The sequence below is a fragment of the Mus caroli genome, chromosome 11 (genome assembly GCF_900094665.2).
Source record: "Mus caroli chromosome 11, CAROLI_EIJ_v1.1, whole genome shotgun sequence".
NCBI classification, from domain to species: Eukaryota; Metazoa; Chordata; class Mammalia; order Rodentia; family Muridae; genus Mus; species Mus caroli.
In genome coordinates this window covers 109,433,904-109,456,804 of record NC_034580.1, presented here as the reverse complement: position 1 = coordinate 109,456,804, position 22,901 = coordinate 109,433,904, and the positions used below count along the sequence as shown (strand labels likewise).

Genomic DNA, 22,901 nt, shown 5'->3' with positions numbered 1-22,901 from the left:
AAAAAAAAAAAAAAAAAAAAAAAAAAAAAAAAAAAGAATGCTGGTCCCAACAGGGACCTCGGAGCCTCTGATCTAGAAAGCCAATGCCACGTAGTTGTGTAAGTGAGAAAGCCAGACTCAGAGACGCCAAGTGACTTGCCCAAGATCATTCAGCCAGGGACTAGAAAGGCAGGAGTTGAGTTGGCTGACAGTGTCAGGCTGTGAAACCCTGGATAAGGGGAGGGAGTCCTTCCTCACTACCAGCCTGAGCATCTCTCTTCCCCTCGTCTGTCATGCCTGTTAACATAACAAGGTTCCTCATCACTCATCCTGGAACAAGTCCTCGTTGAGAGTTGGGAAAGAGCAAGCTGTCTCCAAGGACACTCCCTGGTCCTTACTGGAGTACTCACCTGTCACAGGCCCTTCAGGGGGAGAGCGTGGACAGCTCAGAATGGGTGGCCATCACACCTGCCTTGCAGGTGCAGTGTGCCTCCTGAGAACACCACGAGGTGCCATTCATTCAATGGCCCATTGGCTTGCATGGGGCACAAGGCTATGATCTCAGTAACCCGTGAATACCTGTGGTACTGCCACTGGCACCATTCATTTGGTCATTTGAAGACATCCTGAGGTAAGAAACTGGCTGGCCTTTATCTACCCCAGTGCTTCACACTTGATTTAGCTCCGAGAACCTTCCTATGAATCCATTTGAACACATATTGAGTGCTTACCCCATGCTGCACTGGGTGCTTTGTGTTAATTCTTTTGTGTGTGTGTGTGTGTGTGTGTGTGTTTTGTTTTGTTTTGTTTTGGAGACAGGGTTTCTCTGTATAGCCCAGGCTGTCCTGGAACTCACTTTGTAGACCAAGCTGGCCTCGAACTCAGAAATCCGCCTGCCTCTGCCTCCCGAGTGCTGGGATTAAAGGTGTGCGCCACCACACCCGGCTGCTTTGTGTTAATTCTTGGCATCCTCACTGCAGTCTTTAAAAGCCCAGTGTTCCCTTTTCTGAATGGACCAACCAAGGCACAGAGAGACTGAGTTCTTCAGGGTTGCAAAGCTGCCAGTTCAAGCTGCCTGCTTTGTGAGTATCCACAGTGCAGTTACCCAGAGCAACAGAGGCTGGCAGATCCATCTTGTACAACTTGATCAGATGGAAGAGGAACCATTCCCCTAATGGGTAGCTCCTCTCTCTCTCTCTCTCTCTCTCTCTCTCTCTCTCTCTCTCTCTCTCTCTCTCTGTGTGTGTGTGTGTGTGTGTGTGTAATAACCACAACTGGGGACTCAACCAGTATGCTTGCCCTGCTGTCAAGCACAAGGGATGCACCTGTCTCCGTTTCCTAGCACAGGCATTTCAGCCATGCACCACCATACTTTCCTGCCCACCCCTTAAGTGTGGGTTCTAGGGATCAAACTCAGATACTCAATGGACTGAGCCATCTCCAGCATGGTTTTAATTATCTGTAGTTGTCCTTAGCTTCAGGATGTCTTTGTAGATGGGTTCTGACTAGTTCCCAAATCCTCTGGGGTTCTGACCAGTTATCTGGTCCTCCCTGAGCTGATTTCCTGCTCAGAACTGTCCGATTGTCACCTGCAGGGCAGGAGGGTGATCTGCTACTCTTCGGGCAGAGGATGAGAAAGCACACTTAATTATAGGGTGGGACTTCTGCCCGCCTGTGCAGAGGCAGCTGAGACTTTTTATAAGGAAGATTGTGTTAGCTCTGCTCTTGAGATATCCTGATTCGTCCGGCTCAGCACTTTGGAGCTCCTCGGGTGGTTTCACTGTGAGCTGGAGAGGAGGCGCCCCAGAAGCTAAATCTCTTTGTTTTAGATGATGGAGAAAGAAGACTGCCCCGGGGCAGCCCCCAAGTACCTAGGTCTCTTTTTACTCTAGAGTCATTTTGAGCTTCATTGCAGCTCCAGCCTGAGACCCTCAGTGGAGTAAGTGGGGGCAGGCACAAGGCCTTGGGAACCTCTCTGCTCCTGCACCAGACCAGAGTTTTAGAATCTGTCACCTAGCCTGTGCCCTCGTGTGTGATAGAACCAGGTTAGGAGGGCAGCATCTCTGCCTTCTGGCCAGTTCCCACCCTAAGCATGCTGTGTCTTATAGGAATGGCTGATCTCAGCTTGCGAGAGCCACCGTAGCCCATAAATGGTCCAGAAGCTGTGCGTGGCTGTGCGTGGCTGTGCGTGGCTGTGCGTGGCTGTGCGTGGCTGTGTGTGGCTGTGCATGGCTGTGCGTGGCTCTCCGGGGCCCTGCTTGCACCTAGTGTGAGGAGTCAGTGTTGCTTGGGCTCAGGGATATAATGGAGGCTTCGGATGGGCTCCTCCTCCTTGCTTGAGTCCACATGCCTGTGTGCCACCAGGAGTCAGGGGATTCGGTGAGGAGTCCTGCTCTGTCCCCTCGCTGCTCTGAACACTGTCCTTGCCCATTTCTTCCTGTCCTATAGCAAATAAAAGGACATCCTCTCCTTAATGGGACACTCACATTTGCATTTTGACATGACTTTGTGGGGGTGGGGGGAGAGGGGGAGGTACAAACCCATGGAAGGTCTCCAGGGGGACACGATGGCATGGTGTTGGTGGAGACTGGCCTCTGCAAATGAATTGTGTGTCATTTCTTTGTGGATTCTAGCTCCAGCTTGGAGTCAGACATTTCTACTGCTGAAGGGCCTCTATCCCTAGCAAGCAAAAGCTGAGAATTGCTACAGTAACTACGGCAGACTGACAGGTGTTTTCCTATCTCTGTGGGGGTTGCTCTCTGAGACTGCCACCCAGTACCGAACCCTATGTATGGTTTTACTTCCAGCTATGTACTCAATGATAAACTTTTTAAAAAAAGATTTATTTATTTATTTTATGTATGTGAGTACACTGTAGCTGTACAAATGGTTGTGAGCCTTCATGTGTTTGTTGGGAATTGAACTTTTTAGGACCTCTGCTCACTCCAGTCAACCCCACTCACTCCCATCAACTCTGCTTGCTCAGTCCCTGCTTGCTCTGGCCCAAAGATTTATTTATTATTATACATAAGTACACTGTAGTTGACGTCAGACGATTTCATTACAGGTGGTTGTGAGCCACCATGTGTTGCTGGGATTTGAACTCAGGACCTTCGGAAGAGCAGTCAGTGGTCTTACCCGCTGAGCCATCTTACCAGCCCTAACAACAAACTTTTTAAAATTTAGGCATAGCTGGGCACTGGTGGCGCACGCCTTTAATCCCAGCACTTGAGAGGCAGAGGCAGGCGTATTTCTGAGTTCGAGGTCAGCCTGGTCTACAGAGTGAGTTCCAGGACAGCCAGGGCTACACAGAGAAACCCTGTCTCGAAAAACAAACAAACAAACAAACAAAACAGAAAAAATAGGCATAGTAAAAAAAGAACAATAAAAACTAATAATGAGATATGATAACCATAGTAGGATATAAGAAAAGTTTTTATAAGTTGTGAATGACTCGTTTCTGGAATTTTCATTTCATATTTTCAGACCTGGGTTTACCGTGAGAATCTGAGACTGTAGACAGAACCCTGGAAGGAAGAGGCTTTAAACCCTATGAGCTGCAGTTCCCATTCCGGCCTCAGGGTGGCGTGAGCACACAGAACTCCTCTCGGAGTCTACCCTGTTCTCAGCTCCAGCCCTGCAGAATGGAACCCAAAAGACCCCTCTACAGCTGTGCTTTTTCTCTTCTTCTTCTTTCTCTGTCCTTTTGCCATTCTTGAGAAGTGACTCAGAATGATGGCCGCGGTGCCATTTAGGGAAGAGTCACCATGGATGGGGAGAGAGAATGTCAGGAGCTCTTATAAGGGATTGACTTCAGAGACATGGCCCTCCTGGAGAGAGGGAACTGCTGGATTCTTTTACTTCGGCCTCACAAGTAGCTGAGAGTACAGACGCCTCCTGTATCCCGCGTCTGGCAGAAGAAAGTCTGATAGAAAGAGCGGTGTTACCCAAGTGGATGTGGGCAGGCTCTTGAAAGGCTGTTGCCAGGAGCCGCCTGCCTGTGTCTGCCGAGTGCCTTGGAGGCCGGAAGCACTTGCCCTTCCCTTCACAGTGACACAGGAGTGGGCTCCCTAGAGCCCTGGATTTCAGTTGCAGGACCAGGAGGGGGCTTTGTTCAGCTGGGTGGTGACCAGGGATGGGCTCTGGCTACTTTCCAAAGTGACAGTTCAATGGTAGCGTCTCCCCTCGTGGGACAGCTGGCTGGTTGACTTTGTTCGGTGGTCCGGCTGCTTGTCCCCAGGCTTCACGGTACTCGCCTGCTCTGGGGCCCCAGAACAGATGGCCAGTTCAGGGAGGGGCTGTGGGAGGCTTCTTCATCCTGCGAGTCATTATCTGTCTTCTCTTGTCCACCCCTCACCCCCGGCCCCCTGAAAGGGCTACGGTGTGCTTCTGTCCTGCTCCCTCCCCCAGTTGCTCTCCTGTGACTGGATCTCTTCTAAACAGATTGGCCCGGTGGCTGCTGGCAGAGCCTCATTTCTCCATGCTACTTCAGACACTCAATCTCTCTCTCCCCAGAAAGACTGTTTTATTTGGGAGTTAGGAAGCATGCCAATACTGTTTGTTTGTTTGTTTTGCCAGCTAAGTTATGTAACTGTTTTGAATAATGGGGTGCCAGGCTTAGGAGAAGTCCTTATACTTAGAAGAGGCATGACTCTGCAGACGGACTTAGTAAGCTTACCCAAACAGAGCTCAAACAATGTTTATGCTACATATGTATGCACAGCATATAAAAACATCTAAACGACTTAAGAGACTTGGGCTGTATCTAGACTTAGGTCCACCTCCCCCATGAAGATTCGGCACCAACATTCTGCTCTGAACTTTGTGGTTTCAGCTCCAAGTTGAATTTTCAAGGACAAAAAGTGATTTGGCAGTGGTGGCTCAGAATGCATATTTAGTTTTCTAGGACAAGCGCTTCCGAGCATAAGTTGACTTAGACTGTTTAGAAATGGCAGCCAAATGACTGGATCTATAGAAATAGCAACCACGCACTCAATGTACAGTTCTAATACGATTGGTGCAAACAAAACACCAGCCTAAAACTCACAATGGACAATGGATTATATGAGCCTGTGAAGACTATCTCGTTATGTTATGTTATGTTATGTTATGTTATGTTCCTATGTAGGTATAATCACCTTCATCTATCCACCCATCCAGTCTATTTTACCCATCTACCCATCCATGCAGCCCCATCCAGTCACCATCTACCCATCCATCCATCCATCCATCCATCCATCCATCCATCCATTAATCCATCCATTATTCATCATCCATCTATTCATCCATCCACCCACCAATTCATCCACCCATCCATCCATCCACCCACCCAGTCAACATACAAACAAAAAGTATTTCAGAGAAAAGGGAGAAATCTTGTTTTCTAAGCCCTGAGGTTGGACTTCTGATAGTAGTACTCTCGGGACCAGGAAAGCCATAAATCTTTACCTTGAGTCTTGAATCCGTAGCAGGAAACATGTCGGGAGGTATTTATAGATTTGGGATGCCTCTGCCTCTGTGGCTCTTCCAGAAATCGGGTGTTTTTCATGGGTTCTTACAAGAGAGGCTCCAGGGTTGTTACGTCTAAAGCTGTTTCTGTCCCTGTTTTTGGTACTTTGCCACAAAGCTGGCGGTTTGTCAAAAAGCAATTAGTGGAACATGACTTTGTGACTACTTGATGCACTTGTGTGGTGGGCTGGGAGGGCGGGCAGCTTTGGCCTCCTGTGTGGATAGAGGCTGCCTGGTAGGCTTGGATTAGTCATCCTGGTTAATGTCTCCTAAACTTACATCGTCCTCTGCAATTTGAGGCATAAATAGTAAAATATATGCTGATTATATGAGCCAAGCTTTAATACGGGGCAGTAGCAGGATTTGTTTGGCCAGTAAAACCTTCTGATTTGAGTTGAGCTTTCTGTTTATTAAGTTATAGATGAAGATGTTTTAGAGAGGCAAAGGGCAGGAGTAGGCTGCTGAGGACCGGCTGCACAGCCCTGCCCCGCCCCTCCACTTCAGGTACCCTCTCAAGGACTGGCAGTTCTAATTATTTCTGCTATTTTTTTTTTCCTATTGATTTACTTAAATGTGTTGTAAATGGCGCACAGGCACCTCTCTCTATTTTTTTTTTTTTTTGAATTTTCTTTCTTAGATACTGTTGACTTCCCACTATAAAAGATGCCTAACTCAATACTTTGAAATCTCCCAGATCCCTTCATTTTCTTTCTGTCAAACTGGGTGTTAGTGTAGTGTCTGTTTGTTTGTAACTACGTAAATGTTTAAGGCTGAGCCAAGAGCTCTTGTCTGCTGGTCTCTCCTTCTTGCAGAGCCTTTTGTTTTCCCTGGGTTAATGATTACCTCTGTTCTGATTTTTTTTTTCCCTCTGCTTACTTTTCTAAGGCTCTGTCAATGATTGATTCTTTTTTTTTTTTTTTTTTTGGTTTTTTCGAGACAGGGTTTCTCTGTGTAGCCCTGGCTGTCCTGGAACTCACTCTGCAGACCAGGCTGGCCTCGAACTCAGAAATCTACCTGCCTCTGCCTCCCAAGTGCTGGGATTAAAGGCGTGCGCCACCACCACCTGGCGATTGCTTCATTCTCAAATTCTGACAGTTGCGGGTTTGGTCCGTGTGTTATTCTTCTCTTACTCTGAAAGGCCGACTTCTTTTTCTTTTATGTGTGCGAGTGTTTTGCCTGCACGCATATCTATTTAGCACAGGTGTTGCAGAAGAAGGAAGGCATCGAATCCCCTTGGGGCTGGCGTTACAGGTTACAGGTGGCCGTCAGGGTGGCAGGAACCCCACCTGGGTCCTCTAGAAAAGCAGCCGGTGCTCTTGGCCACTGAGCCATCTCTTCAGGCCTGGCTTCCTTGCCTCATTCTGGGTTTGTTTTACTTGGCTATGCAGGTGGAGCATCACCTCCAGGAACTTCCAGAGCAGTGATTCTTAACCTGCGGGTCACAATGCCCTGGGGATGGGGAGCGCTGTCAAATGGCTCTTTCACTGGGGTCACCTAAGACCTTTGGAAAACACAGGTCTTTATATTATGACGCATGACAGTAGCAACATGACAGCTATGAAGTAGCAACGAAAATAATGTCATGGTTCCCCACAGCATGAGGAACGATATTAAAGGGTAGCAGCGTTAGGAAGGTTGAGTACCACTGGTGTTTCAGAGGAAGACTATATTACAGCCAGACTCAGAGATGATCCGACCCCCTGGTATAAGTAACCCATGTTACCCACACCCCCTGGGACACCCCCCCCCCCCCGTGTTGATGAGATGGTAGTGATGATATTTCACCTCCTGAATCAGGGGGGAGAGCTTTTCTGAAGTGTGTGTGTGTGTGTGTCCACGTGTTTGTGTGTGTACATGTAGAGGTCAGAGCACAGCCTCAAGTGCGATTCCTTAGGCTCCTTCCACCTTTTGTTTGAGACAGGGTCTCCATCTGTGGTCCTGGCTAGCCTAGAACTCGCTCCGCAGACCAGGCTTGCCTTGACCTCAAGAGCCTCCTGAGTGCTCTGTAAAGCCCTGTGCCTCCAAACTTGAGAATATTCCTTAGTCTCTCTCTCTTTTTAAATAGAGACTTAATAAAGCATATTTTGCATTTCATAAGGATTTATTTACTTTTATCTTATGTGTGCTGGGGTTTGCTCGCTATGTGCATGCAGTGCCCATAGAGGCCAGAAGGGGCCGTGGAGTCCCTGGAACTGAAGTTACAGACAGCTGTGAGTCACCATTTGGGTGCCGAGAACCAAACCCTGTTCTATTGTTACTTTAGGTGCTTGGAATACCCTCTCTTTACTTTCTTTTTTTCTGGTGTTTTTATTCTGCAGCTACACCACATTTTTCATTCCCTTGGCTTAATTTTTTCTCTTTATTTCTGTTGTTTTACATATATATATATATATATATATATATATATATATATATATTTAAAAGATTTATTTATTTATTTTCTACATATGAGTACACTGTTGCTCTCTTCAATTGGATCCCATTACAGATGGTTGTGAGCCACCATGTGGTTGCTGAGAACTTACAGAGGTCAGTGTGCTCTTAACTGCTGAGCCATCTCTCCAGCCCCTCTGGAAAAAAAACCTCTCCAGCCCCTCTGCATGATATTTTGTTCCTAATTCTTGTATTGTTCTAAGATTTCATGCCCTCTGGGGGCACTCCCCCATGTAGGTAGCTCTGGTGTTGGAGAACCTGTGTGTGTTATTACATTTCTCATCATGTTGACAGAATTTTCTTGTTTGTTTTGTTTGAGACAGGGTTTCTCTGTATAGCCTTTGAACTCACTTTGTAGACCAGGCTGGCCTCGAACTCAGAAATCAGCCTGCCTCTGCCTCCCGAGTGCTGAGATTAAAGGCCTGCGCCACCACGCCAGGCTGCTCTCTCCTTTTTATGTAGTTCAGGGCCCTGGCCTGCATACCGGTGTTGCTCATATTTAAAATGGACCTGCCCACCTCAGTTAACCCGATCTAGAAACATGACCCTCCCACCCACAATATACCCAGAAGTTTGTCTCCTCAGTAATTCTAGATTCTGTCCAGTTGACCCTTGCTATAAACTGCCATGTTCTACACTGCCCCCCCCCCCATTGTTCTAATCGGCTTCTCGCATCCCCAGAGCTCCAGCCTAGATCCTAGAGTCCTGTAACACTGGCTCCTTCTAATGCTTGTGGAGCCAAATGGGAGGGGTGGTATATGATGTCATCATTAGGGATTCCAGATGTGTATTTAACTCCCTTCTTTATAGCCTGGTAGCCCATCCTTGCCTCCTGGTAGACCCCATAGCCCAACGTCCGGAGCCTGATCTGTCCAACCCTTGCAAAGAGAACAGCTTGCGGGAGAGCTGCCACCGTGAGGTAGCAGGTTTAAGCATCCGGCTGCTTAGCATGTCCTCCACCAACCAACCTCTTCTCCCCAACCCGGAGCTCTCTGTTCCTGGACAGCTTTGGAGTTTTGTGATGTGAGCAGAGTTTCCGTTTGATGATTGTTTGTTTGTTTGTTTGTTTGCTTGCTTGTTTTCCAGGCAGGACGATGTTTTGTTTTTCTCTCCTTTTTGAAGCTGTCTCCCTGGTTTGCTTTCCACTTTCCCAAAGTGGTGTTGCAGTTTTCTTGCTTAACATCAATTTTTTTTCTTCATTTTCTTTTCACTTCTGTCTTAGTTAGGGTTTTACTGCTGTGAACAGACACCATGACCAAGGCAACTCTTATAAGGACAATATTTAGTTGGGGCTGGCTTACAGGTTCAGAGGTTCAGTTCAGTATCATCAAGGCGGGAACATGGCAGCATGTAGTCAGAGCTGAGAGTTCTACATCTTCATCTGAAGGCTGCTAGCGGAAGACTGACGTCCAGGCAGCTAGAGTGAGGGTCTTAAAGCCCACACCCACAGTGACACGCCTCCTCCAACAGGGCCACACCTCCTAATAGTGCCACTCCCTGGGCCAACCATATACAAACCATCACACCTTTGAAGAAATTTTTCCCTCACTGTCATTTTAGAGTAGTGCCATGCTCTGAGTGTGAATGGCCCTCTCCAGCCCAAGTGTTTGAATGCTTGTTTCTGAAGTTGATGGAACTATTTGGCAAGGATTAGGAGGTGTGGGCTTGTTGGAGGATGTGTGTCACGGGGGGTGGCTTTGACATTTGAAAAGCCCACTCTGGGCGCATCTCTTGCTCTCTGCCTGCTGCCTGTGGATCAGCTGTTGCTCCAGTGCCATGCCTGTCTGCCTCCCATCGTGATGATCATGGACTATGTAACCTTGCAAAACTGTAAGCAAGCCCTCAGTTGCATGCTTTCTGTTATAAGAGTCGCCTTGTTCATAGGGTCTCTTAATAGCAGTAGCATAGTCACTAAGATGAGTGATTTGGAATGAAGAAGAGAAACTCATGTGGATTATCTGATGTATTTTATATAATATTTTATTTTAGTGTTTATATGCGTGGTTAAGGTCACTGTGGGTGTGCAGTACCTGAGGAGACCAGAAGAGGGCACTGGATCCCCTGGAACTGGAATTACAGGCAGTTGTGAAGTGCCTGATGTGGGAGCTGGGAACTTGAACTGAGGTCTTCTGAAGAGCAGCAAGAGCTCTTAGCCATTGAACAATCTCTTCCGGCCCTTCATCTGCTGTGGTTAAACAGACATCTTAACAGGCAGTCTGCATTTGAGTGCTGTTTGATTTTGTTAATTTGTATGTGGATATATTTTTTTAAAGATTGGTTTACTTTTCTTTTGTGTATGAGTACCAGCAGCGGTCAGAAGAGGGTATTGGATCCCCTAGCGTTGGACTTACAGATGGTGGTGAATCACCCTGTGGGTGCTGGGAAGCAAACCTGGGTCTTTTGCAGGAGCAGCAAGTGCTCTTGACCAGCGAGCCATCTCTCCAGCACTAGGTGGAGACATTTTCAATTCTCATGTAGTTGCTTATAACCAGTTGAGCATTGTTGAACTGGCCAGCTTTGGACTTGATTATTAATTTGTTTGGCCAAGTGCTTTTCAGTTGAGGCAGCTCACACAGGGTCCCCACCCCAGAGATTCTCTGGAATCTCACTCTGGGTCAGTCTGAGTGAGCGGGTGGTGAGGCTACACTACCGGGCTGTCCATCAAGCAATGCCATTGTTGTTATGTCTGCCTTTGCAACTGCAGCTGACTTGACTTCTGCTGTGTGTGTATATGTATACACACATACACAGACACACCCCTTCTCTAGGAATAGGTTCTCTAGTTGGTGACATGTGTTGGCGAAGTCAGATGTGCAGATATGCTATCTCTGTCTCTTTAGGGTACCTCCTCATGACATGTGTGTCTGTTTGGCCCTGTGGGGGTCCCTTTCTAGTCCATGACCCTCTTTTTACTTGAGCTGTCCTCCTTGGGTCTCACTGTTTCTTTCTGTCTTCCCTTCCTTTCTCATCTCCTCAGTCCCTCTATATTCACCTAATCAGATCTGTCGAGTATTTGTTCTGTGCCCGTTCCTGCCCAAGGGAGGTGGACACACACCTGTCACACTAGATGCCTGTCATACCAGATGCCTGTCACACTAGATGCCCAGGGCTCTAATGGGTAGATAAAAGGAAAAAAAGCAAGCCAGGGATTGTGACTTTGCCTGGAAGGAATGGGATTACAAACACCCATTAGGTAACTATCTGTAACATACGTAAGGATGGGGAAGATCTTTCCAGGTAGACCAGCTGAGAAGAGACATGCTTGCCTGTGAGGCTTTCCCAGAAGCCTCAGTGTGGCATGTGTGCTTGCAAAGGCTCTGTGCTCTGATTTAAAGCTAGGTAAGCTGCCTCTCCCAGCTGCATGCTTGTAGCATTGATGGAGAGGCATGCCGATGGTCTGTGTGCATCATGCTCTGTGTTCTGACTGTAGATTGATGTCCTTTCAGAGACACGGTGTGTTATGAGAGAGAATTAAGGAGAGAAAAAGGCAGTTGAGGTGAGAGGGCCTCAGGTACTGTTGGCGGTTGAGTGGTATTTCCCAGGAGACTTCTAACCCCTGGCTCCCAGAACTTGGCCTCATTGATAATTAAGTGTTTGATTGTTTGCAGCTGTAATGGAGCATGGGCTAAATGGAGACTACTCCTGGGAGAACTAGCGAGAGCTCTTCGTTCAGAGCTTGCTGGAGCAAGGGGTCCACTACCTGCTGAGACTAGAAGCTGGGCACAGGCACCAGGAAAGCTACAGTGCAGACAGAAGGAAGGTTCAGATTAGCCTAGAGTGGGAACTGTCAGAATGGCTTAGGGCCTACTAGCAGGACCCCCTGCGTGCTTGGTTAGGAAGTATATCTGACTTGCTTCAGCATGTTTAACTGCTGTCTTAGTCAGGGTTTCTATTCCTGCACAAACATCATGACCAAGAAGCAGTTGGGGAGGAAAGGGTTTATTCAGCTTAAATTTCCACATTGCTGTTCATCACCAAAGGAAGTCAGGACTGGAACTCAAGCAGGTCAGGAAGCAGGAACTGATGCAGAGGCCATGGAGGGATGTTCCTTACTGGCTTGCTTCCCCTGGCTTGCTCAGCCTGCTCTCTTATAGAACCCAAGACTACCAGCCCAGGGATGGCACCACCCACAAGGGGACCTCCCCACTTGATCACTGAGAAAATGCCTTACAGCTGGATCTCATGGAGGCATTTCCCCAACTGAATCTCCTTTCTCTGTAATAACTCCAGCCTGTGTCAAGTTGACACACAAAACCAGCCAGTACAACTGCCCTATGGGGCTTTTAAGGCAGCTATCTCAAGACTTCTCAAGTTCTGGCTATTGTTGGGGGGGGGGTGCATTTATGACAAGGTTAGCTTCCTGGCCTGGTCACTGCAGACAATCTTGAGTAAATCGAAGGTTCTGGTGTAGATCTGTTTCTGTACATGGTCTGGCCATTGCTTGGCTATTCAAACCCTTCGGAGTTAAATGGAAGCCATTAGGGTGAATCCTACTCCAACAGAACTAGTGTCTTTGTGAGAAAGAAGACACAGGGGCTGAGGCTCAGGGGAAGGGCCAGATGATAATGCAGGCAACGGTGTGAGCAGTGTAGCTAGGACCGAGGCTAATGAAACAAGGAGGTCCTCCCTGAAGCCTCCTGGAGAATGTGGCTTTGCCTGTGCCTTCACTCCAACTTCTGGCCTGAAGAACTTTGAGACTGTAGGGACAGAAGAGGTGTTGGGTCTCCTGGAACTGGAGTTATAGATAGCTGTTAGCTGCCATGTGGGTGCTAGGACAGGAACCAGGATCCTCTGGAGAAATAGCTAGTGTTCTTAACTGGGCCTACATGGTTGTCTTAGGGTTTTACTGCTGTGAGCAGACACCATGACCAAGACAACTCTTATAGGGACAACATTTAAAAATGGCAGAGTCCAGGCAGACATGGTGCAGGAGGAGTTGAGAGTTGGAGAAGACTGGCTTCCAGGTAGCTTGGACAAGGATATTAAAGCCTGAGCCCACAATGACACACCTACTCCAACAAGGCCACACCTCCTAATAGTGCCACTCCCTGTGCTAGGCATACTCAAGCCACCACAATGGTGGAAGGAGAGGACCAATTCTTGAAAGTTGTCCTCTGACCTCCATTCACATGCTACGGCACAGGAGTGGGCTGCAGACATGCACATGTGTGTGCATACACACACAAACACACACACATAAGATAGATAGATAAAATATTTATATTTATTTGGTAAAAAATAAAACCACCACAAAAGCCCCACAGTTGATCATCATTCCCAGACTTTGGTAGAACACTCCGGCCTTCTGGTCTTTTCTAGGCCAACCTGTAGCTTCCTTTCGGCTCCATCCTCTTCACCAAGAGCAGTTAGCTCTTGGCTTCTCCAGCCTGTTCAGTTCACTCTCTCCCTAATCCCTCACTCTCTGGGGACTGCTGCAGCTGACAGGAAGCCCTGCCCCCTTTTGCTCCTCCCACCAGTCTCTGGGTGACATGCTGCCACCTGACATAGCCATCTCTATAGAGCCAGTCTCCTGTCTCCTGCCCTTCTCCCTGCCTAAGCACCAAGGCAGGTCCTAATACGTATACATCTTGGCACAGCAAATGAGGAGAGTCCAGAACTCAGGTTCCTGCTGGTGTTTTGAAAATTAAACAGCTCCATATGTGTCTGCCTCCCTCCGTTGCCCTCCTGTCTTTGCAGAGTTTCTCTCCTGGAAGCCCACAGGTCATCCTGTCCCCTCCATCCTCACCGCCCACACTGTCCCCCACCCTAGTGTCCACGGAGAGTTATTTTATTTGGAAATACAAAGTGCAAACTACTTCAGAACCAGGAAGAAACCCTTTTCCATGCAAATGCAGTGTGCCAGCAATGAAGACCCCGGGGCTGGAAGAAGCAGGCAGCTCCTCTCAAACTGAATATTCTTCAAAGTTAGCCCAGGACCAATCAAAGCAGCAGCTGGGAGGGGGGGGGGTCTCTTCTGGAAGCATTCAAAGGTGTAGCGATTTCTGTTTAATTAGGAAATCATGGGAGTAGGGAGCAAGGCTGGGTGGCTTATCTGTATTCAGTATAAGGCTTTCTCTGTATTGTAGGCAGATTTTCAAGTCCCTTTGAAAGCTGTATAATCAATAGGAGTGCCGAGCGGCCGAGCGCCGCAGCTGGCAGGAGCTCTGTGCAGATCCTCAGCTCTCGAGTGCACCACAGATTGAGAGGGAGTGGGAGGTGACCATTTGTTACCAGCCTTCAAGGCACCTCGCCTAACGATCATATTTGGGGAGGGGGTGGAATCCCGTGGGATCTCAAACAATACATGGGGGCTCTCTGTGTGGGAGAAACAAACTCCCTGCTTTGATTCCAGTTAACTTCCTAATTGATACGTAATTGGAGCCCCCAGTTTTGCTTTTCTTCCCAGCGTTACTGAAGTAGCATCAGCCAGTGGAAGTTTCAGGCACACGGCAGGTGAGTTTATGCATATGTAGCGACACAGTCCACACCATCAAGATCAAGTTAATTTGCCCTGTTACGTCTCGAATATACAGGGGAAAGGTGCTAGGATCACTCTCTTAGAAACCCAACGCCTTCCCACACTCTTCCCGAACACTGAAGATGTCACAGACATTCAGACATGCTACTATATCCTGGCTCAGAAGGCCCTAGCACTGCCTGGAGACAGCTTTGGGCTTTCAGGAAGTGGAAATAAAACTGGAAAATGTTCTTCAGAGATCCAAGTGTCCAGGATGCTTCTGGAAGAAAGAGGGAGAGTGCTCTAGGGGAGACGGCTGACAGATGGCGAAGGCGCCATGTCAGCTCCATCTTCCTGACCAGCTGTCACTGAGGAAATGTGCCCTGGGCTGGAAGGGAGCCAGAGAGAGAAAGGAAGATGAGGAATCCAGGCATCCAGAAGACCCTTGATCCTCCATCCAGCTCCAGGCGACAGTGGTCTCCATGGATGTAGACAGGAAGGGAGGGCCTTGAAGCATCTCACTCTCGTGGGTAGCCTGGGTCTTGTGGTGTTTATTATCTGGAGCCGACTTTCCTTCCTGACACCCCTGTCCACTGTCAGGTTACCCGCAGGTCCACCTGCGTGGGCTGCTGTTTGCATATGCTAGCTCTGGGTTGATAGCCAGCCAGTGGGTGACTGCACGACCTCAGGGCCCGGCCACCTGACAGCAGCATTGCCAGGCAGCAGCCGGCTCACTTCTCACGGATCAGTGGCTAGAGCTCCTCTTGAAGACCTAACTCTGTCCACTCTTCCTGGAGAAGCATTTCCTCCAGGACACAGACACAGGGCAATAGTACTGTGTTACACATTGGTCAAAAACAAACAAACAAACAAACAAACAAACCAAAAACCAAAAACCCCAAGGTCAAAAGCATTTATATTGTAGTACAGTTCGGCTGCAGATAGTGTGTCTAAGAGAGATGTAGCTCACGGAAGACCTGATAGTTTTACTGTATGATAAGGACAGGTCCACAATACTTTACAAACTCTTAAAAATGCATGTATTGTGCATATGTGCATGTTGTTGTGTGTATGTGGGTGTAGAGGCCAGAGGGAAACCTCTGCCGTCCTCAGGAATGCCAGCCAGCTCCTCTGAGAAAGGGGCTCTCACTGCACAGGACTCACCAAATAGACTAGACGGGCTGGTCAGTAAGCCCCAGGAATCCTCCTGTCTCTCCCTCCCCATGTCTCTCCCTCCCCAGCTTGGGGTTGAACGCATGCGCCACCCCACCCAGCAATTCTCCATGGGTTCTGAGGTGAGCCCAGGTCCTCATGCCTGCAAGGTGAGCACCAACTGTCCAAATTAGCTTCAGCCGTCCGTGTGCCAGTCTAGAGCAGCGGCTCTCAACCTTCCTAAACCCACAACCCTTTAGTACAGCTCCTCATGCTGTGGTGACCCCCAAGCAGAACATTATTTTCATGGTTACTTCAGAACTGTCATTTTGCTACTGTTAGGACTCGGAACGTAAACATTTGTGTTTTCCACTGGCCTTAGGCGACCTCTGTGAATGGGTCATTGGACTCCCAAAGGGGTCTCGAGACGTACAGTTCAGAACTGCTGGTCTAGAGTCAAACGAGGAACTCTTCATTGTGGGGTTGCCTGGATTAACTGGTGGTCATGTCTGTGAGGGATTGTGTTGATTGATGATTGACGTGGGAGGACACAGTCTGCTGTGGGGAGCACCATCTCTAGGCACGTGGACCTGAACTGTATGAAAAACTTAGCTAACTGGTCATGACTTCATACTCCTTTAAGCCTAGAACTCAGAAGGGAGAGGCACTTGATCTCTGTGAGTTCAAGGCCAGTCTGCTTTACTTACCGAGTTCCAGGCCAACTGAAGCTATGTAGAGAGAACTTGTCTCAAAAGAAATGATAGGTAAATGAATAAGGAAAGGAAAGAAAGTTAGCTAAACATTAGCATTAAGCCAATGATGGAGCCCACGGGCAGGATTCCTCCCTGGTCTCTGCGTCAGCTCCTCTGTCAGTGATGGACCCTGACCTGGAAGTGGGAGCTGAACTAAATCCTCTTGCCAAGTGTCATTGATCACATCGTGCCTGGGAAAGCTTGCTGAGCCACTCCCTCAGCCCCTTTCCATGCTTGAAAGTAGAAACGAAGCTGTCTAGGGAGCAGAGGGCCCGTGGGAATGAAATGAAAGAGGAGGTGGGCACAGGTGCCATGGCATCATGGCATGCTTAAGGGGTCAGAGGACCATTTGCAAAAGTCAGCTCTCTTCTTCCACCAGGTGGGTCCTGGGGATTGAACTCAGGTCTCCAGGCTTGGCCGCAAGCACCTTTACCTGCCGAGTCATCTTCTCGGCCCTGTAATTTTATTTTTTGGAGAGCCCCCACCACCCCGAAGCTTTCCATAGTGACCGTCTCAGTTTTATATTCCCACCCACAGCATGTATATATTTCTATCTTCTATTTTGTATATGGAATTTGTTCTCATGAATTATGGGCTTTCTGGCTGTACCTAACACTGGGCTTATTATGAATCTTAGCTCTCAGGAGGCCAAGGCAGGGCAGTTGAGAGTTCCAGGCTTGCCTAAGCTTTCCAGCAAGATCCTGACTCAGAATAAATAAATGATGAGTAAAAATGAAAGAAAATGACAAAGCTGGCTTTTCCCCTATTCCACAACAGAACTGTAATGAATAGACTAGAAACAACTTAAAAATGAGGACTATAAAATAGGAAGAAAATGAGCTGTAAGAAAGGCAAAGCATTATAAAGCTACTTTGAAGGATTGTGCTGTGTCTAATAGATGGGGTATCCAGGACTCTTAGTTAGGGTTTTACTGCTGTGAACAGACACTATGACCAAGGCAACTCTTACAAAAACAACATGTATTGGCTTATAGGTTCAGAGGTTCAGTCTAGTACCATCAAGGTGGGAGCATGACAGTGTTCAGGAAGGCATGGTGCAGGCAGAGCTGAGAGTTCTACATCTTTATCTGAAGGCTGCTATGAGGAGATTCACTTCCAGGCATCTAGGATGAAGGTCTTAAGCCCACACCCACAGTGACACACCTACTCCAACAAGGCTACACCTCCTAATAGTGCCACTCCATGGGCCAAGCACATACAAACCATTATATCAGGGATAGTAGCTCAGGAGATATTGTATGGATACATATATGATATGATATAGATGATATATGTTTATATGTGTATGATGTAGATGATATATGTTTATGATGTATATGTATATGATATATATATATATATATATGTATATACACACACCTATATACACACACATGGCCTTCTTTGTGAGACAGCCTTGATGGCCTCACATTTCTGACCTTTCCACCACAGCCTCCCAGGTGCTGAGATTACAGCTGTGTATCAGCATATCTGATGATGTCTCCTTTTTGGGGGGTGGTCTACCATAAAAATGATCTCCTGTACAGGCATCGCCATCTCCTGTCTGGAAACTTCTAGGCATCGGATCTCCCTAGTCTCCTTTGCAACTGAGACCTGGGTGCCATTGCTGGCGCATGCTGGTCACACCCACCCACATAAGCTGGTAACAGAAGCAGGGAACGGGTACAGTGTTCATGTGAGGGCGGCGGCAGCAGCAGCAGCAGCAGCAGCAGCAGCAGCAGCAGCAGCAGCAGCAGCAGCTGTGTCCAGTCTGCAGAAGTCACAAGGCTCTGGTCCTGGAAATAGTATATAGGGCTCTGGTGGCCAGGGCTGTACCAGGGGCTATAGTTTCACTGCTGTTGCTGGTTGGCTTTGTGTCATATGATCCTTGATAGTGCCAGGGATTGAAACCAGGGCGTCAAGCATATGAGGCAAGCACCCTACCAACTGAGCTTCCCCCATCCCCCCACCCAAGCCTTGTGCTCTAATTATGGATTCCACCTGACTTTTGACTCTATGTCTTGCTCTGTCCCTCTGAGCATTCTGTCCATGTCTCAGAAATCATGGAGCACGCATCTGAACATACATGCAACCATACAACTTGTATGTATGTTTTCTGGGTAGTTTTAGCCAGTCATCTGTCTCTTTTATGTCTGTCTGTTTGTATGCTTGTGTGTGTATACATATGTGAAAGTACACATGCATACAGATGTAAATGCACGTGAAGGACAGAAGCCGATGTGGCATTCCTCAGGATGTGTTCTCCTTTATTCTTTTATTTTTTTATTTTATTTTTTGAGGCAGGATCTCTCACTAGTCTAGCACACACCCATTAGATAAGATGGGTCTGGCCATCGAGCCCCAGAGATTTAGCTGCCTGTCTCTACCTCCCCAGCCCTGGGATTATGAATGTGTGACACCACACCTGGATTTCTTTTGAGTGGGTTCTGGGACTCAAACTCAGGCCCTCATGTGTGCACCAGCCGAGACATCATCCCAGTTTTAGCCAATGGCGTCCTTATGCAATAAAATATAGACAGTTGTCTTAGTCAGGGTTGCTATTCCTGCACAAACATCATGACCAAGAAGCAAGTTGGGGAGGAAAGGGTTTATTCGGCTTACACTTCCACATTGCTGTTCATCACCAAAGCAAGTCAGGACTGGAACTCAAGCAGGTCAGGAAGCAGGAGCTGATGCAGAAGCCATGGAGGGATGTTCTTTGCTGGCTTGCTTCTCCTGGCTTGCTCAGCCTGCTCTCTTATAGAACCCAAGACTACCAGCCCAGAGATGGTTCCACCCACAAGGGGCCTTTCCCCCTTGATCACTAATTGAGGAAATGCCTTACAGCTGGATCTCATGGAGGCATTTCCCCAACTGAAGCTCCTTTCTCTGTGATAACTCCAGCTGTGTCACGTTGGCACAAACCCAGCCAGCGCAGCAGTACTGCTAGGAAATACTTGCATGATTAAGAATTTTCCAGAAGAACTTGGGGTTTTGGAAATGATCTAAGACATTGCATGATTAATAATACGAGATATTTGCATGAGTGATTTAAGATTAAAAAATTTTGTGGAAGTCATCAAAAACAATTCTGGAGGGAACTTGTTTCTTTTAGCTAATAACTGGGTCATGTATTGAAATTTCCAAAGGCCAAGCAGGTTGGGATGAAAACATTACTTCTAATGAGTCTCACGCTTAGTCGTTTTCCCAAGTGGAGCATATTTCCATAACGGCGGGAGTTGGTGATGAAACCTTTTGATTTCCCATATTGCTTTAGTGTTACCTGGTTAGCATAGTGGTACAGCATATTACTAATAACCCGTAGGTCAGCCTCAAACCGCTCAGATCTCAGTGCTTGGGGAAAACCAAGAGAAAGGAAATGTAGCCAGCTGTCCTTCCGTACAGAAGCAGCACACCACATGCTGATGTAAAGAAGTGTTTCCAGTGGGGTGAGGGAGGAGGGTGAGGGAGGAGGGAGAATAAAAGAGGGAGGAGGGAGGCTGGTTTATTTAGTCAACAGCATGCCTTCCTCAACTGCTCTGATCATGCATTGCTTGCAGTTAGCTTCAACTCCAAGCAATGGAAAGTCCTCAATAACTGCCCTTTGTCTTAGAGAGAAAAAAGTCTGAGGCCAGTGTTGTGTCCTAAAACATCAAGTGACACTGGCTGCTTTGGCCTTGTTGTTCTGTAGAAGGTGGCTTTCATCTTCAGGTTCCTTTGTAGTTCAAAAGGGCTGCTAGAGACACAGCTATTGCTTCAGGTTTCCACCAGCAGGAAGGCCGAGGCAGAGAAGAGCAGCCTTTTACTACAGAACATTTCCAGGCTAAAACCCCATTCAGAGCACACAGCTGCAAGGGATTCTGGGAAATGTAGACTAGAGGTCTGCACGTCCAACCAAGAACTAGAGTTTCTTCTAGGGAGTAGGTTCCCATAGATAACTAGTTGTCTCTGTCCCAAGTAGTTGTAAACAAATTAGACAAGGTTAGCCATAGTGAGTGATGCATACCTTTGATCCCAGCACTCAGATGGATCTCTGCGAGTTGGAGACCAACTTGTGCTGTTTGGCAAGTTCAGGGCCAGCCAGGGCTCCATTGTAAGACCCTGACTCAAAAATAACTAACTAGATAACTAACTAATTAACTAAACAAACAAACAAACAAGTAAATAAGTGGATATTTGGGCTTATTTTCCAGGGGCTAGAGTTGACCTACTATGTGTCATACTTATAGAGGTTTATTTTCCAGGGGATGGAATCGACCTACTATGTGTTGTCAATTCTGCCCACTGTATACGAGAGAAGAGCCTTCAGAGTGGCCAAAAGGGAGACCAGGGTAAGGCAGTGCAGAGCTATCAGCCCTGGTCTAGGATTTCACTGCCTGGGTGTGAATTTGGCTTTGGCTTTTCCTGGCTAGGTGACCTTAGAGGAACTCCAAAACCTCTTGCTTTTGAGAGTGGCTGCTTGAAGCATGTCATGAATGACACCCAGTGACCCAGTACTTGATGGACACTGATACTAAAAAGTTACTTCCTGAAATGTTTTTCATGGTTTGTATTATTCTTTGAGAATTTTGTACCATGTACTCTGATCAAACCCTTCCCCGACTCCTCTCAGGTCCACCCCTGTTTTTCACCCACTCAAGTTTATGTCCATTTATTTATTTATTGTTGTTGAGATTACACCCATAAAGGTTAGTTGCGGCTCATGTGTTCGTAGATGTGTGGCCTTCTGTTGCAGCATGGTTGCTTCACCGGGGACCACACTCTTTTTTTTTTTTTTAAATATTATTTACTTATTATTCTTTATACCAGTACACTGTCGCTGTCTTCAGACACACACACCAGAAGAGAGCATCGGATCCCGTTACAGATGGTTGTGGACCACCATGTGGTTGCTGGGATTTAAACTCAGGACCTCTGGAAGAGCAGTCAGTGCTCTTAAGCTCTGAGCCATCTCTCCAGCCCCAGGGACCACACTCTTAAAGACACTTCAAAAGCCATTTTCTCCCTTGCACTCCAACTCTTGCGGGGCCCATGGTTCCTTTCCTGACATGGTGATACGACCCCTTGCTTTGGCATTCAGACCCTTTAGATGGCTTCAGTGTTCAGCAGGAGGAGAGAGGCTGCTCTCAACACCAGTCTGAGTCACACATGATTAGGAAGATACATCTGCCAGGGGAGGGGGCGAGGGAGAGGGGCGACTAGACTATTAGCCTGTGGAACCATTATAAATGTGTTTTTTTTTTTTTTGCCAGATCTGTGGCCAGGGGCAGCTCCCAACACAACTGAGAGTTGGCAGTGCTTAGGTGTAGACCAGTGAGGAAAAAAACCAGAAGAGAATAGGAGATTATCAGTCCTTGACTAAGGAAGCACCATTTCACCCATTACCATGGATTGCAGGGCTGCCTCTAGAGCAAGTGGTTCTCAACCTGTGGGTCGTGACCCCTCCTCTATCTGATATCCTGCACATCATATATATATATCTATTTATTTATATTATGATTCATAACAGTAGCAAAATCACAGTATGAAGGAGCAATAAGATAATTTTATGGTTGGTGGTCACCACAAGGTGAAGAACTGTCTTAAAGGATGGCAGCATTAGGGAAGGTTGAGAACCGCTGCTCTTGGGTGACACGCCACAAACTTTTCCTACGCACACACGGCTGCAGAGAAGCTATGTGAAGCTTTGAGGACCACAAACTCTCTGCTGTAAATAGTGACCACTCTTACTGTGGAAAAAGGAGCCATCGGCATCCCAGTAACACTTCATCCATGCAGGCTAAGGAGATGACTGTCAATAAAGAGCCGTTCAAGCCTGGGGAATGGAATTTGATCCTCAGCGCAAGGGAAGAGGCTGGGTGTGGTGTGTGGGCCTTCAGTGTAGGCTCTGTGGTTGGGGGGAATCAGGAGGAGCTCAGTGGCCAGACAGCTTAGCTGGATCGTGAGCTCCAGGCTCAGTGAGAGACCCTGTCTCAAAACCTAAAGTAGAGAGCAATTGAGGAAGACATCCAATGGTGACTTCAGGCCTCAACACATATAAGCACACACGTGTGTGTACTCATGTGTTCTTCCTTCCCCGTGTACCCTTTATGAAACCAGGTAGTCACCAGGTTTGGCTTTTAAGCTGCGCTGTGCTAATCTTTGGACTAACATTGAGTGCCCGAATAGGCCATTTCACGTCTTCTCCTCTTCTTCCTTTGTATGTTCCAAGTATGTGGGTTAACATATAGCCCTCTGCTGACTCAGCCCCTAGAGGGGTGGCAGGGTCCATTGCCTTGCAGGAGAGACCCACTTTGCCACTGATCTTAATGTTTTCAGGGCTAAGATTCGTAGCTTTCTGGCAGAGGAGCACTTCAGCTGGCTTCTCGTTAACGACTCGTGTTCCATTGGTGGGCTTGGATGGTCTCTCTGGTGCTCCAACCAGTCATAGAACAGGTTTTCAATTTAAGCTGATGGGCTCCAGGGGACGGGAGTTAGAGCTGACTCGCCTCAAGAGCGTTGGCACCCAAAGCACCACCCACCGGGATGGCCTTCACCCAGGCGCAGGCAGCAGGGCGCTCAGAGATCTCTAAAAAGTTAAGGAGGCGTGGCTGTGCACTGGTTTGTATGTATGTGAGAGAG

General features: G+C 47.7%; 1 protein-coding gene across 3 annotated transcripts in view; it reads left to right on the top strand.

Moving 5' to 3' along the window:
• Slc39a11 (solute carrier family 39 member 11) overlaps positions 1-22,901 on the top strand; it is a 405,882-nt gene that overhangs the window by 36,411 nt on the left and 346,570 nt on the right. The window lies entirely within an intron of this gene.